Source organism: Amblyomma mixtum, chromosome 2, assembly GCF_055824585.1.
Source record: "Amblyomma mixtum isolate Tamu chromosome 2, ASM5582458v1, whole genome shotgun sequence".
Taxonomy (NCBI): domain Eukaryota; kingdom Metazoa; phylum Arthropoda; class Arachnida; order Ixodida; family Ixodidae; genus Amblyomma; species Amblyomma mixtum.
The window spans coordinates 316962746-316974857 of NC_143013.1; the positions used below are offsets into that span (position 1 = coordinate 316962746).

Sequence of the window (12112 nt, forward strand, 5' to 3'; positions counted from 1 at the left end):
ATCAATTCTTATGAAGAGCAGTCATGCACAAGCCAGCCTCAAAAATGGGGCAAACCAAGCAGCAAGAACATAAGGCCTTCATCAGACGACTTGATGGACTTATTGCCTAGTAAGTTTGCTTAGCCAGCCCGTTTCAAAAAGTTCCTCATTTTCTTCTAACCACATTTCTGTGGCCGGTCATACGTATTTTGTCAAATAGACTTTCATATAGTTAGTCCTCCGATAAGGCTAGTGCATTCTGCCAATGGTGTGTTCTGAACACTTTTAGTTTGCAGACACAAAGTGTGACATCATTTCATCTTCCTCGCATTAATAAAAAGGTCAGAAAGCCAGGTACGTAGATGTGAAGCCTGCCACACGTACTGTGCTGCTCAAGTATCCAGAGATTGTGTGTCCACTACAAGAAGTGCTAGAGCTCACGACCCAACACACAGACGAATTGATCTGCAAAGAAGTCCTGGATGGCATTATTGAGAGAGCTTCGGAAGCTGTCGAAAGAGAGCTCCTGGAAGACCTGTTGGCGCCGATGCTGACGAGGCCAGTCTACCATCACCTTGAAGTTATAGACGATGAGAAGACGAGACCGCATGACTTCTTATTTGACCTCAGTTTGGATCAAAAAGAAAAATACAAGCAAAAAATACTGGTACATGGGAGTTTTGCCGACCTGCCTATTCTTACCCAGGGCCAGGCGAACTGTGCGAGGTATAGTGGATTTTAACAGAGAAATTGCACAAAGCGTGAATATCAGACCGTCAACATTGCGTATTTCTCTTTTGTTATCTAGGTGGCATGTGGAACGGAGGCTCATGATCAGCGCTTCGAAAGCTCACGCAGTCATGACAAAAAAATGTGATGAGGGTCTTCTCAAGGCTGCTCACCAACTTTCAAAAGTGACCTCCTACACAAGTCCTGCAATGCGCTACGGTTGGCTTCCTAAATCCATGATAACCCGGTAAATTGGAAATGATGTTCAAGTATGGTAGCCTATTGCCAGTCGTGATTTGTTCGCTTATTGGAGTTCATGTGTGTACTACATTTTTAGTACTTAACTATCATGCGTTACTATTTGACAGGCATCAAGACAGAAAGCGCAGCGCGACAGAGCTTGGAACAGAAACTTGAAGCACGTATTGTCCAGGTGTGTAGCTGCTTTGTTTTGCAATCCATGCCCTCCACTTTTATTAAACAATGTGAGTATTGTAAATTTTTTTAGAAATACTAATACCCATGTTGGATTTTGCAGAGAGGATTGGTGGTGCTGCCGCAGCAGCCATGGCTCTGTTGTAGCCCTGACGGACTGGTCAGGATTGGGGACGAAACAGTGCTCATCGAGATAAAGTGCACTTACAAATTTAAGGACTGTCCATTTGTGGACTATGAACTGAGGATGTGCCATCTCCCCTATCTCACATTCACTGACAACGTAATCACACTCAAGAAAACACATCAGTACTACACACAGCTACAAGTATCATTGTATATACTAAATTTACAGAGATCACTCCTGTATGTGTATTCACCCAAGCAGTCAGTGATAGTAAGTGTACTTCGCGATGAGCTTTTCCTTTGGGAGCTTATCCCAAAGCTGGAGCGCTTTTACTTCAAGTTCTTTATTCCAACATTGTTTTAGCTTCTTACTCCGATTTCGTTTTCACCTTTCTCCAATTTTTGATAATATGTGCTAAAATCCTTCGTCTGTGATCACTGGATTCCACTGTTAGATTATCTTTAAGCCCGTACATTGCACTGTGTGTTCCAAAGTGAGAATACATTGTTGTGTTATATTTTTGCAAAATAATGGGTCACAGCAGTGTGGTATATCGCAGTAAAAATGATTCCTACCTTGTGCTCTGAGCATTCATCTGTACTGAGGGCTTCGTCAGCCGTGAGAGTGTTACTTCAGGCGAAATGACCTCAAACATTACAGTTGAAATAATAGAAGTGTACCACTGAGGAAGTATTTTAATGTGTGGAATTTTGTTGCTATGAGTCTGATCTAGTCACTTGCCTAGTGAATCTAGTCTAGTCTAGTGAATCTGGTCACTTGCAAATACTGTAATGGACACATGAAGGGAAGATGAAGTTGTTTTTTTAAAAATATAGGCTTCTTGAGGTATGAAGAAGACTTCTGCGGCACAATACCAGAGTCTGTGCGCATCAGAAAACAGGTCAGTGAAGCTAACTAGTTTGCCAAATAACTACATTTGATAATTAACTCATTACGAGAACAAGACACCTAGTTGCAATTAATCATTAGTAGCCAGTCGTTAATATGAGCCTCACTGGGTTTTAAAGTTTCGATAGCACGATTATCCTCGCGCTGTGGCTCAATAAAATTGAGCTTTCAACTAGTTACGTGCACTGAAGGAGTTGCTTTCCTTCATGTTTTTCAAAAGAGTGTATTTTGGCAAGATGCAGCCAAAATTTGTTTGGCCATAGCGCTGAGGAGAATTGCACTTTCGAAATTCTGAAGATTCATATGGCTACTATAAACCATTGGCCAAAAAATTCCAATTCCAGCAAGGTGCCTCTGATAGTTAAAAAAAATGGATTATCAGAAATTAATTGGCTATTATCTCAAAACTGTAACGCAAAAAGACAAGAGACCATGAAACGAGGAGGCACACACTCTTTGCGCTATTGTTTCAAAGCATGAACCAAGAAGCCCGAATTTCGACGTTCCTGTTTACTTTTCTTCACCTGTACTGTTATTTTCGTCAATGCTGGTACTATTCTGCGACAAAAACAGTCTTCATACCTCAAGGAGCCTATTTAAGAAAATTAGCCTTTGCGGAAACCAGTAAAACCATGTTTTCTGATGAGAGCATCATGCAGACAAGTTTATTTCAATCTTGACCGCAATTACAGGCATGCAGCTGCTGCGGTAAATGACAAGGACAAAGTGCATGCATGGCTTCCAATTTTGTTTGGAATGTCTTGTCACTGAAACCCACATGCTATAACAAAGACAGATTTTTGTATGGTGACAATAAAAGTAATGGTGAAACTTGATTTGTATGGAGTGTTGCATGGGTGTTGCAGATCATCCGTGTCACTTGGCGGTATCCCACCATCTTCAGATTTGTCACTCCAGTCCATTTGGTGCTCGTGCTCGTCTTCGGTCCTGTCTGCACTCACTGAAGCTTTTAGTGCTGGTGCTGCTGACACTGCCTCTGTGGTTGATGGTGCCAATTGTTGCATTTGTATACTCTGTAGACTAGATGAAGCTGCCTGCATCAAGCGCCGCTGACACCTGTTTTGAACAAAAATGGCAAAAGCGAAATGTCAAAATGTAACAGCGATGTTAAGCTGTAGCAAGCACGTATCTTCCATGCAGTGCAATGAATTACCGCTTCTGACAGTGTGCATAGACCATAGCCTCACACGTTTACTAAAAGTGGCTGCTAATTCTTTTCCCACTTTCAGTGGCAGTCTTACCTTTGCGTTCTTTCTCGGTCAGGCGCTTTCTTCATGTACAGTGGTGGAAAAATAGTTGGAATGTACGACGGATGCTCACTCATATCACTTTTGCAGTTGTCCACAAAATGAGTGCTGCAAATTCGTGATGATTTTGTAGGTATCCATGGAGTTCCATCAGGGCTGCGCCAAGGATCAAGAGAAACACCGTTAAAATCAAGCATGCAACATTAAGTACCAAGCAGCATATCTGTTCAAATCATGTAGTTCTCCCAAAGATGGACTGAAACCTACTCCTGGGCGCTATTGTCGAACAATTTTTTAAATGAGGAAAATACGTATATACGTTGATCTGAAACACTGGTTCCCAAAGCATGCAACCGAGGTGAACTATTTTAACTCATTTTGCTAGGCTCGTAGTCATCCTTTCTAGCATAAATAAACCATTCAAAGGTGAAATATTCATAAGTAATAATTTTAATGTTATTACTACTGTGATCTTTTTAATCTAATATAGATACAGTGACGAAATGCTGCTGGGAGGAAACGAGCCCGAAAGTGGAATGGTCGTGCGCATACACAGCGACAAGATTCTGGTCAAGCATATGTACTGTAAGCTAATCATCATGTCATCCTGTTGTGTCGCCGCGAAAAGCTTGAAGCTGCCGGCGGGGCCGAAGTGGCGCGGTCATTAAACACAAGCGCAGCGGAAACGGAGAGAGGCGATAAAGACAGCGTCCCGCGGCCGCGGAGACAAAAACAGTGGCCAGCGGCTGGCGAACGAGAGGCGGCGAGTACACCGAACAACAAGAAAACCACGTTTGAAAGTAGGAAGCCGGCGAGGGGAGCGCGGCAGAGCCGTACTCACAGCCAGCGTACGAGACAGTCGAACAAAACAAGGCAACCTGCGCCACGACCTGACAACACGGGGTCTAGCCGTCTCTCGAGGTTGTCTCCACTACTGCGTGCCCACGCCCGACGCAGCGAGAACGACGAACCGACGACGAGAGCAGAGCAGCCTCGCCAGCTTCATGGCGCCCGTACTACACCACGCCGACGCAGCCCCAGCGATGTGGAGCACAACATTAGTAATTGTGTCTCGCAATCGTCAACATATAATGCACTTCTATTGCCAAAACTCTTGGCCAAAACAAAAACAAATACTGGATGCACCAGCGCGAGGTCGGTTAGCAAAATACTCCTTACTAAATTACAATGAAAACTAGTCACCTCAGTCGGCTAGCACACATTGGAACCCTATGCAGAATCGCCAGGCGTTAAAAAGCAAAACATCCGCCACAGTAGAAAGTAAAATAAGACTTACTTGACTCTGCGGACGGCAGTAATCCAGGCTTGCCGCCTCTTTTGCTCGTACCACTTTCCCGGGAATCGATGGAACTTCACAGGCGGTTCTCTGCCTTTGGTGTTTATAGAACTGTTGTGGCAGCCGACAACACAACAATACCTTTCGCCACTCTTCGACCGCCGCGCCCGACGCGCGGTCGCTCCCGCCATACTTGAAATATGTGCCACAACTCCTCATTGAACGCCTGCTGCGAGACACCGGCGACAGCAAAAACAGCGCGAGCAGCACGCGTAGGCATCGAAACGCAGCTTGGTGAATGCGCTGCGCCGGCGGCGCTGCTCACCAGCAGTTCCCAATCCGGCCGCAAGTGCGCATTGGCGCTGCGACAAACTTGAGGTGTGGGTCCCTATTGCTGCCATCCTTGCCTAGCCAGCTGCGTTGCATACTCCTCCGCTTGTTTAGTTATTTCGGCTATTTTAATCTTTAGCTTCCTATTGAACTTCTGTCTTTTCCAATGCTTGGTGAGCCCGCGTCTCGCCTCCCATAGCTTGAGGAGCCGCTTGTCCACCTCCGGAGTTTGTTCGGTTCTATCCACCTCTTTAGTATAGAGTTCTTGGATCTGTCTGAGTTGCTGGCTCCATTCCTCCGCAGATACAATGTCGCCCTTGATCTGCTTGCAGTGTGCTCTGAAGGCGTCCCAGTCCGTTAGGCGGACCTTGCCTATTTTCCGCTTGATATTGTTTGCGGTTGTGCTGATCCTTATTATGTGGTGGTCGCTTCCAAGGTTCTCGAGCAGGTTCTCCCATTCGGCTTGTCTGGCGCCCCTTACGAAGGTTAAGTCAGGGCACGTGTCTGGACTGACGCTGTTCCCCTGTCTAGTTGGGTGGTGTTCGTCGGTTAGCAATTCGCACTCTGCCTGTTCTGCTGCAGCGCAAATGCCACGTCCCTTCTTGTCGTCTTTATTGTAGCCCCACCTCGGGCTCTTGGCGTTGAAATCACCTGCTATTACTAGGGTGTTGTTCCCCGCTAACTTTTTCGCCTCCGTAAAGAGCCTAATAAAGTCCCCATCTTTCTGTCTGGGAGGGCTGTATAGGTTTATAATATAAGTGCTTTTAGATCGTGCTTCTTTTTGGGGATTATCTCCGTGATCACGTGTTCGATCCGGGTGTCCTCTATTTCGTTATGTGCTATGGCTACTACTTGTTTGCTAATGAGAGTTGCCGTACGGCCATTTTCCTGACACGTGTAGCCCCTAAGCGAAGGGGTGCAGTTTGTTTCCTGTAGCATAATTACGTCTGGTGGGGTTCCTCTGGCATAGATGAATTGCTGCAGGAGGCCTTGTTTTTTCCTGTACCCCCTGCAGTTCCACTGCCACATCTCTAATTGTTGTATTTTCCTCCGCTAGCTGTTTCTCGCGTGCGGTTTGTGTGTTGTTTGTGTTCGAGTGCGGAGCAAAGAGTGATTTGGGAGGGCCGTCTCCCCAGCTCACCTTAACGCCGCCGCTCTTCTTTTGCTGTTGCTGCCCTTGCGTCTGCTTCTGCTGTTGCTTGCCGTTGCCGCCCAAGGGTGGGAAGGACTCGTCCCTTTCGGATCCCCGGCTCTGGCTCCGGTTCCGGCTGCCCCCGCGGCTGCTCCGGCCCGACTCCTGACTCTCGTCACGAAACCATCTTGGTTTTCTTCCCCGGCTGCGGCCCCGGCTACGGCGTTGCTGCTGCAGGGGGCCCCACCGCAGCTCGCTCGCCGACTTGAGTCGCTGTTTGCAGTCTCTCGTGCCCGCCACGTGGTCGCCGCCACACAGCAGGCATTTGGGTGTGCATTGGTGGTCTGCCGCCGGGTTCTGGAGTCCGCACTGTCTGCAGGCCCTAGTCTCCGGATTCGGGCAGACGTCCATTCGGTGCCCCTGTTGGCCGCAGGTGTAGCATACCTCCCTCGTGGGCCGGTACGGGTAGCACCAAAATTCTCCGCTGTGGTAGAGAACTTGCTTCGGGAGGGTGGGGCCGTCGAAGGTGATGACGGCCGTGCTGGATCTCCCGAGCATTCTGGCTGTTAGGATCTTCACGCCTTGCGTGCGAACTCTGAGGCTTGCCTTGAGTTCCTCGGTCGAAGTCTCCGGATCCACTCCGTGGATCACCCCGCGTAGCGTGCCTTCCGGCGCCGCCACGTGTGCGTTTACGGCGTAGTTCTTGCCTCCGAAGCTCAGCTGCTTGATGCGCATAATCTTCTTGGCCGCTTCTTCGTTGCTGGTGCTCACAATTATGATGTTCGATCCATTGCGCAGCCGGATGATCAGGTCTTCTTCCTTACATCCCCGCTCGGTAGCCGCGACTACCGCCCGCGCCACGTGGTGTTGGTGCAAGTCTCTGACTGCGAGTCCTCTCGGCCGGAGGACGATTTTAAAGTCGTCTCTGGGGAGCGGAGGCAGGCGTCGCCTCGGCGCTCCCTCCCTCTCCTTCTTCTCCGCCGCAGCTGGCGCGCCAGCTGCGTTCTTCGTCGCCCCTGAAAAAGGCGCGCAATCTAGGCCGTTTCCCGCCAAAACTTGCTGCGGCGGCCTTTGTTTCTTCGACATGGCGACTATCCAGTCGTCTTCTTTTTCTCTGTCAATTCCGCTTACTTGTGAGCGTTGGATCGGTGAGGTGCTGCTTCCCGGGGGCGTGTTCGCCAAATGCAGCCGGTACAGCAACGTTGGGTACAGCCAGCGATGACAGCGCCGCCCACCGGCAGGTAGCAGCCACATTAAGGCTGGTATAAATATTCATTCAGAACGACGCCTTGACATCGCCTCTATGGCGCAGTGGATTAGAGGCACGTGTTGCGTATGGAAGGTCGGCCGTTCGACTCCGCTCTCTGTACTGTAATTTTATTGTTTTTTTAATTTCATTTTTTTTTCATTTTTTACCTTTTAGGTCACAAATCGTGATGCTTAGTGGCATATAACGCCGTTTAAGAGGATTTATTATCCCTTTTAGGTAAGCCGTTGTGACAATCTTCAGTCACCGTGATCAATTTACCGTGGTTTCAAGCCATGTGGCTGTACAGGCTGCAGTTGGCGAATACGCTTCCCGGGTCTTGGATCCCTGCTGCAGCGAAGCCGTCTCGGTCTTGCTGCATGTGGGCCACTTCGATGGTGTCGTGGAAGTCTTCTTCCATGTTTTCCTGGGATTCTGCCGAAATCTTGTCGGTCCTAAGGTCACGGGTTGGTCGTAGCTCGGATTTCTCGTTCGGGACATCACTCCGATGCGTCTTCACCGCGGGCCGAAGCCGGGAAGGCCGCGGAGCCCCGTACTCGTGCTAAGCCTCGTTAGGCCTAACGCTTTGCCGACCACGTGGGAACTTCAAATGCCGATAAAATCCGAAAAAATGGACCCACCGGCTTGAAATTGGTATCCTCGTGGTCCTCTTCACTTTGCACAACCTCTTCACGGTTGCACAAGCTCAGAAGTTGCGGCGCTTTACTTGCCAGTTAGGTGCGAGAGCACAAACTCCAGCGGTAAACCGACGGCCGTCGTCGTCGAAGCGGCGTGCATGCCCCAAATTACGTTGCACGCGCATGTGGTGCTCTTCCGCGTCTATCTTACCCTGAATTTAATAATAATAATAATAATAATAATAATAATAATAATAATAATAATAATAATAATAATTAATAATAATAATAATAATAATCTTTATTCAGTATAATCTGACCATACAAAAAAACGGAGGCGCCGATCGAGGCCACAAGCGGGCTTGTGCGGCGACGACCGGCAGCCGCGGCAATCTTCGCGCTACATCAGAGCTCCATCAGAGGCAAAAGAAAATTCAAAGACGTAAATATGAAGAAGATAAAAATTTTGGCACGAAAAGAATGAAAAAGCACTGGTAAGATATTAGTACATGTTAAAGATTCTCTGCTTCAACAGCAACACGCAGTTTTTTGCGGGTGGTTAAAGAAAATAAATCGTCCGGTAATTCGTTAAAGATAACTGGCACGTAATATTTCCTAGTTGCTTTGCCGTAGTGAGTGCGCACTCTCGGTTTATGATAGCGAGGAACATGTCTCAACGGTACCGGTTTCGTATTTATGTGTCTGTATGCGCTATTCTAAAAATATTTCAGTACTACAATTTGTTTGAAAAGAATGTCAAAAAAAGGCAAACCGGCTGCGGTAAAGACACTGTTGGGCAAATTTTCCTGCGGCAAGTAGAGAACGCTTGTAGCAATGTTTTTCAAAATCCTATCAACACGTAACGTACTTAGAGTGTAACAGGCGCCGCCACTTTTCTAGCTTAGATTTAACACGGTTTAGTGTCATATAACGATGAATTTCTTGTTTTACGTTGCGATGTTTTACGTCCTTTACATTGAAGCTCTGCAATGTGCAGTGGCAACGTACAATGAATTGCGCCAGAGGAATGTATTAAAGAAAAAGGTGTTGAAATAAAAAACACCCCTGCCGGGATTCGAACCCGGGTCCTTTGGATTAGAAGTCCAACGCGCTTTCCACTGCGCCACAAGGGCCTCCTGTTAACGCGTTGTCGTTTGTAATTGTTATAGGCATGCTATGCTTCTAGCTTGAATACTTTTTTTTTAATTACCACGCGCCTTGCCTCTGCGCCCAGCCAGAAATTTCATACGCTGTCGAAACGCTTGCTGCCACCCGCACACAATCTAGAATCCTTATCATGGAGGCGAATGCAGAATGCCGATTATGCTACTCCGTATTCGTTCAGCTTGGCTGCCTGTGTCCCAGCCATTGAGACATCGTGCTTCCCAAACGAACGGACAAGGACTTAATTTTGGCGCAGAAAACAGTGCGCGTACAGTCACGGTCAGCGACGAAAGCCATCTAGTCTTAGTGGGAGACGCAGTTTCCCACCTCGATGGTAAAATGAGGTCGCGAATAGAACTCGCTGTCGTCTTCTTCGCGCACCCTGAAAAAACAAACTTTTAGCACAGCTTATACACTATACTGTCTACCGTCTGCGCTTACCACGGCCACCAATGCGCACGCGCAGATAGCGCCAGGCGCACCTGGCACGCCGGTATCATCATCTGCTATTGCGGCCGCCGCTTGGACAATGGTCGAAAGCGATTGAAGCAACCACCTGTTTTAACGCGATAGCATTACACTTCTCGTACGACGCGAACCCCAGTGCCTGTGCGACGATAGTTCCCCATTGGTCGAAAGGGACTGTGGCGTCAAAAATCTAATAGCGAATCATGTTTGACGTTCACGTCGTATGTCACATGATGGTTCGCGTGTTCTGGCTTACCACCGAACGTTCAAAGGGACATGCAAAGCAATTAAATATTTCTCAATAAGGAGGAGGAGGAGGAGGAGGAGGAGGAGGATGTAGAAGAGGAAAGGCAGAGAGGTTAACCGAAAATTGCACAATAAAGTAGTTAACTACCGGGCAGTGGGGATCGAACATGGGTTCCGTGTCGCGAAGCGAGCGTACAACCGCTACACTGCAGAGCGGCGTATGCGTTTAACAGCGATAAAGGGAGACAATGGAATTGTCAAAGCACCGGATGTCACGGCATATAATGGATGTGAAGAGGTCACCTCGCGCCTGGCACCGCGCAATCTGCGCGCCTGCCAGAGAGCGGATGAGTGGAATGGAAGGTCCCGCTCGCACGTGATTGGCTCTCACGTGACTTCTCGTTGTGAACGCGATAGGGACGCGAACCAAGAAGGCGCCGGAATTCACTATCCGCGCTGGCTCATCCTATTTTCTTAATAAAGGTTTACTCGCCGAGAGTAGATGACAGTATGAAATACTTGAAATTGAAAAATGAAAATTGGTTTTGTGGAAAGGAAGTGGCACAGAACTCTGGCTCATTAGCCGAGCGCCTTAACCACTGAGCCACCGCGGCGGGCCAGTGCACACCAGGTGATCGAAATTCGTCCCGATTCCTACACTGCAGCACCTCTTTCTCTCTTCCTTCTTTCACTGCCTTCCCTCACGGCGGTGGTGGTGGTGGTGAAAACATTTATTCAGAACAGGAGGTGTTTGGATCGGCCCGTAAGGGACCGATCCTTACAAACACTAGGTGGAGGTCCCTAGTTTGGGACCCCAGTGGCGGTAGCCGCCGCCCGGGCGCGCCCGACTAAGGCTTGTTGGGCCTGTAAGTCGTGGCAGCCGAGCAGGGTCGCCTCCCAGTCCTCCCGGGTTGGGTTGGGGATAGGGGGAATGGCCGGGTTGGAGGGGCAGGCCCACACCATGTGATAGGTGTCCGAAGACACCGCACCACAGTGCGGGCAGTTGCCGCTAAAGGAGGGGTCAAAATGTTTTAGTGCTGCCGGGCACAGCAATGTATTGGTGAAGAGGCGGAGAAGAAGCCGCTCATCCGCCTTCTTGAGGCCTTTACATTGGCTAGGGTAAAGGCGATGGCTATCTTGAAAGTAGGTTGCGATATTTTTGAACGTATAAACCGGATTAAAATCGGGTTCCTGATCAGGTGGGGAGGAGAAAACAGCCCGGCGCGGTTGAGGCGTCCACAGGGAAGTGAAACAGGGCGTCGTTCCTTTCATAATAAAGAAAATGAGAGGCGGGGTTTAACCAGGCTTATACCCGAAGGTCGAGCGATAGCTCTGGCATGGCTGGGCAGACTGTCCAGACTCCTCATCTTCCATGGCTACTGAGCCCGAGTACACGGGTTCGAACTCGACAGCGGCAGCCGCGTTTCGTTGAAGGCGAAATGCTAAAGGTGCCCGTGTGCTGTACGATGTCAGTGCACGTTAAAGGTCCTCAGGTGGTCGAAATAAATTTCGGAGCCGTTCACTACGGCACCTCTCTCTATTCAATGCACTCCCTCCTTACTCCCTTCCCTTGCGGCGCGGTTCAGGTGTCCGCCGAGATATGTGAGACAGATACTGCGCCATTTGCTTTCATCAAATAGCAATTTTTTTTTTTTTGCACTGGAAGCTGCAGCTATAAAAAGAAACCGCAGTAAATGTATCCTGTTTCGGTTTTTCTTTCGAATTTCTAGAGGCCCATGTACTGTGCGATGCCAGTGCACGTGAAAGGACCCCACGTGGTCGAAATTTCCGGAGCCCTTCACTACGGCGTCGCTCATTGTCTGAGTCGATTTGGGGCGTTAAACAGCAATGAATCTAAACCTTCTTGTGAATTTTGAGGCTCGCAATGTGTGTCAGTGTTTGCATGTTGACTACGTCCGAGGAACCCTTTTTCTTGGGTGAGGAAGAGTTTCTCCGGAAATGGTCATGCCTATTCATTTCTGTAAACAACGGTCGTCTTGTCCTGGTTTTTAGACCGAATTGGCGCTAAGGTCTCCTTTTTAGTGTTTCAATGTCAAATTATTGCCTTTTCACTCTTCTGTCAATAGGTATGCTCTCCTGTTTTCCATCGCCCGCGAGCAATTCCTGTTAGTTACTTAGAGATA

The 12112-nt window shown here is 48.5% G+C and overlaps 1 long non-coding RNA gene, 1 other non-coding gene and 1 pseudogene across 2 annotated transcripts; 1 reads left to right on the plus strand and 2 right to left on the minus strand.

Moving 5' to 3' along the window:
• The first annotated feature begins 93 nt into the window (after positions 1–93).
• Positions 94–2779, plus strand: LOC149365078 (uncharacterized; annotated as a pseudogene).
• Positions 2780–3119: 340 nt separating this feature from the next.
• On the minus strand, positions 3120–4796 carry LOC149365079 (uncharacterized). Its single transcript, XR_016288634.1, has 3 exons — positions 4745–4796; positions 3521–3603; positions 3120–3256 (listed from the first exon to the last, which is right to left on the minus strand). It is a non-coding gene; the product is annotated as an uncharacterized LOC149365079 (long non-coding RNA).
• Positions 4797–9150: 4354 nt separating this feature from the next.
• Positions 9151–9223, minus strand: TRNAR-UCU (transfer RNA arginine (anticodon UCU)). Its single transcript has one exon. It is a non-coding gene; the product is annotated as a tRNA-Arg (tRNA).
• Positions 9224–12112: the final 2889 nt, after the last annotated feature.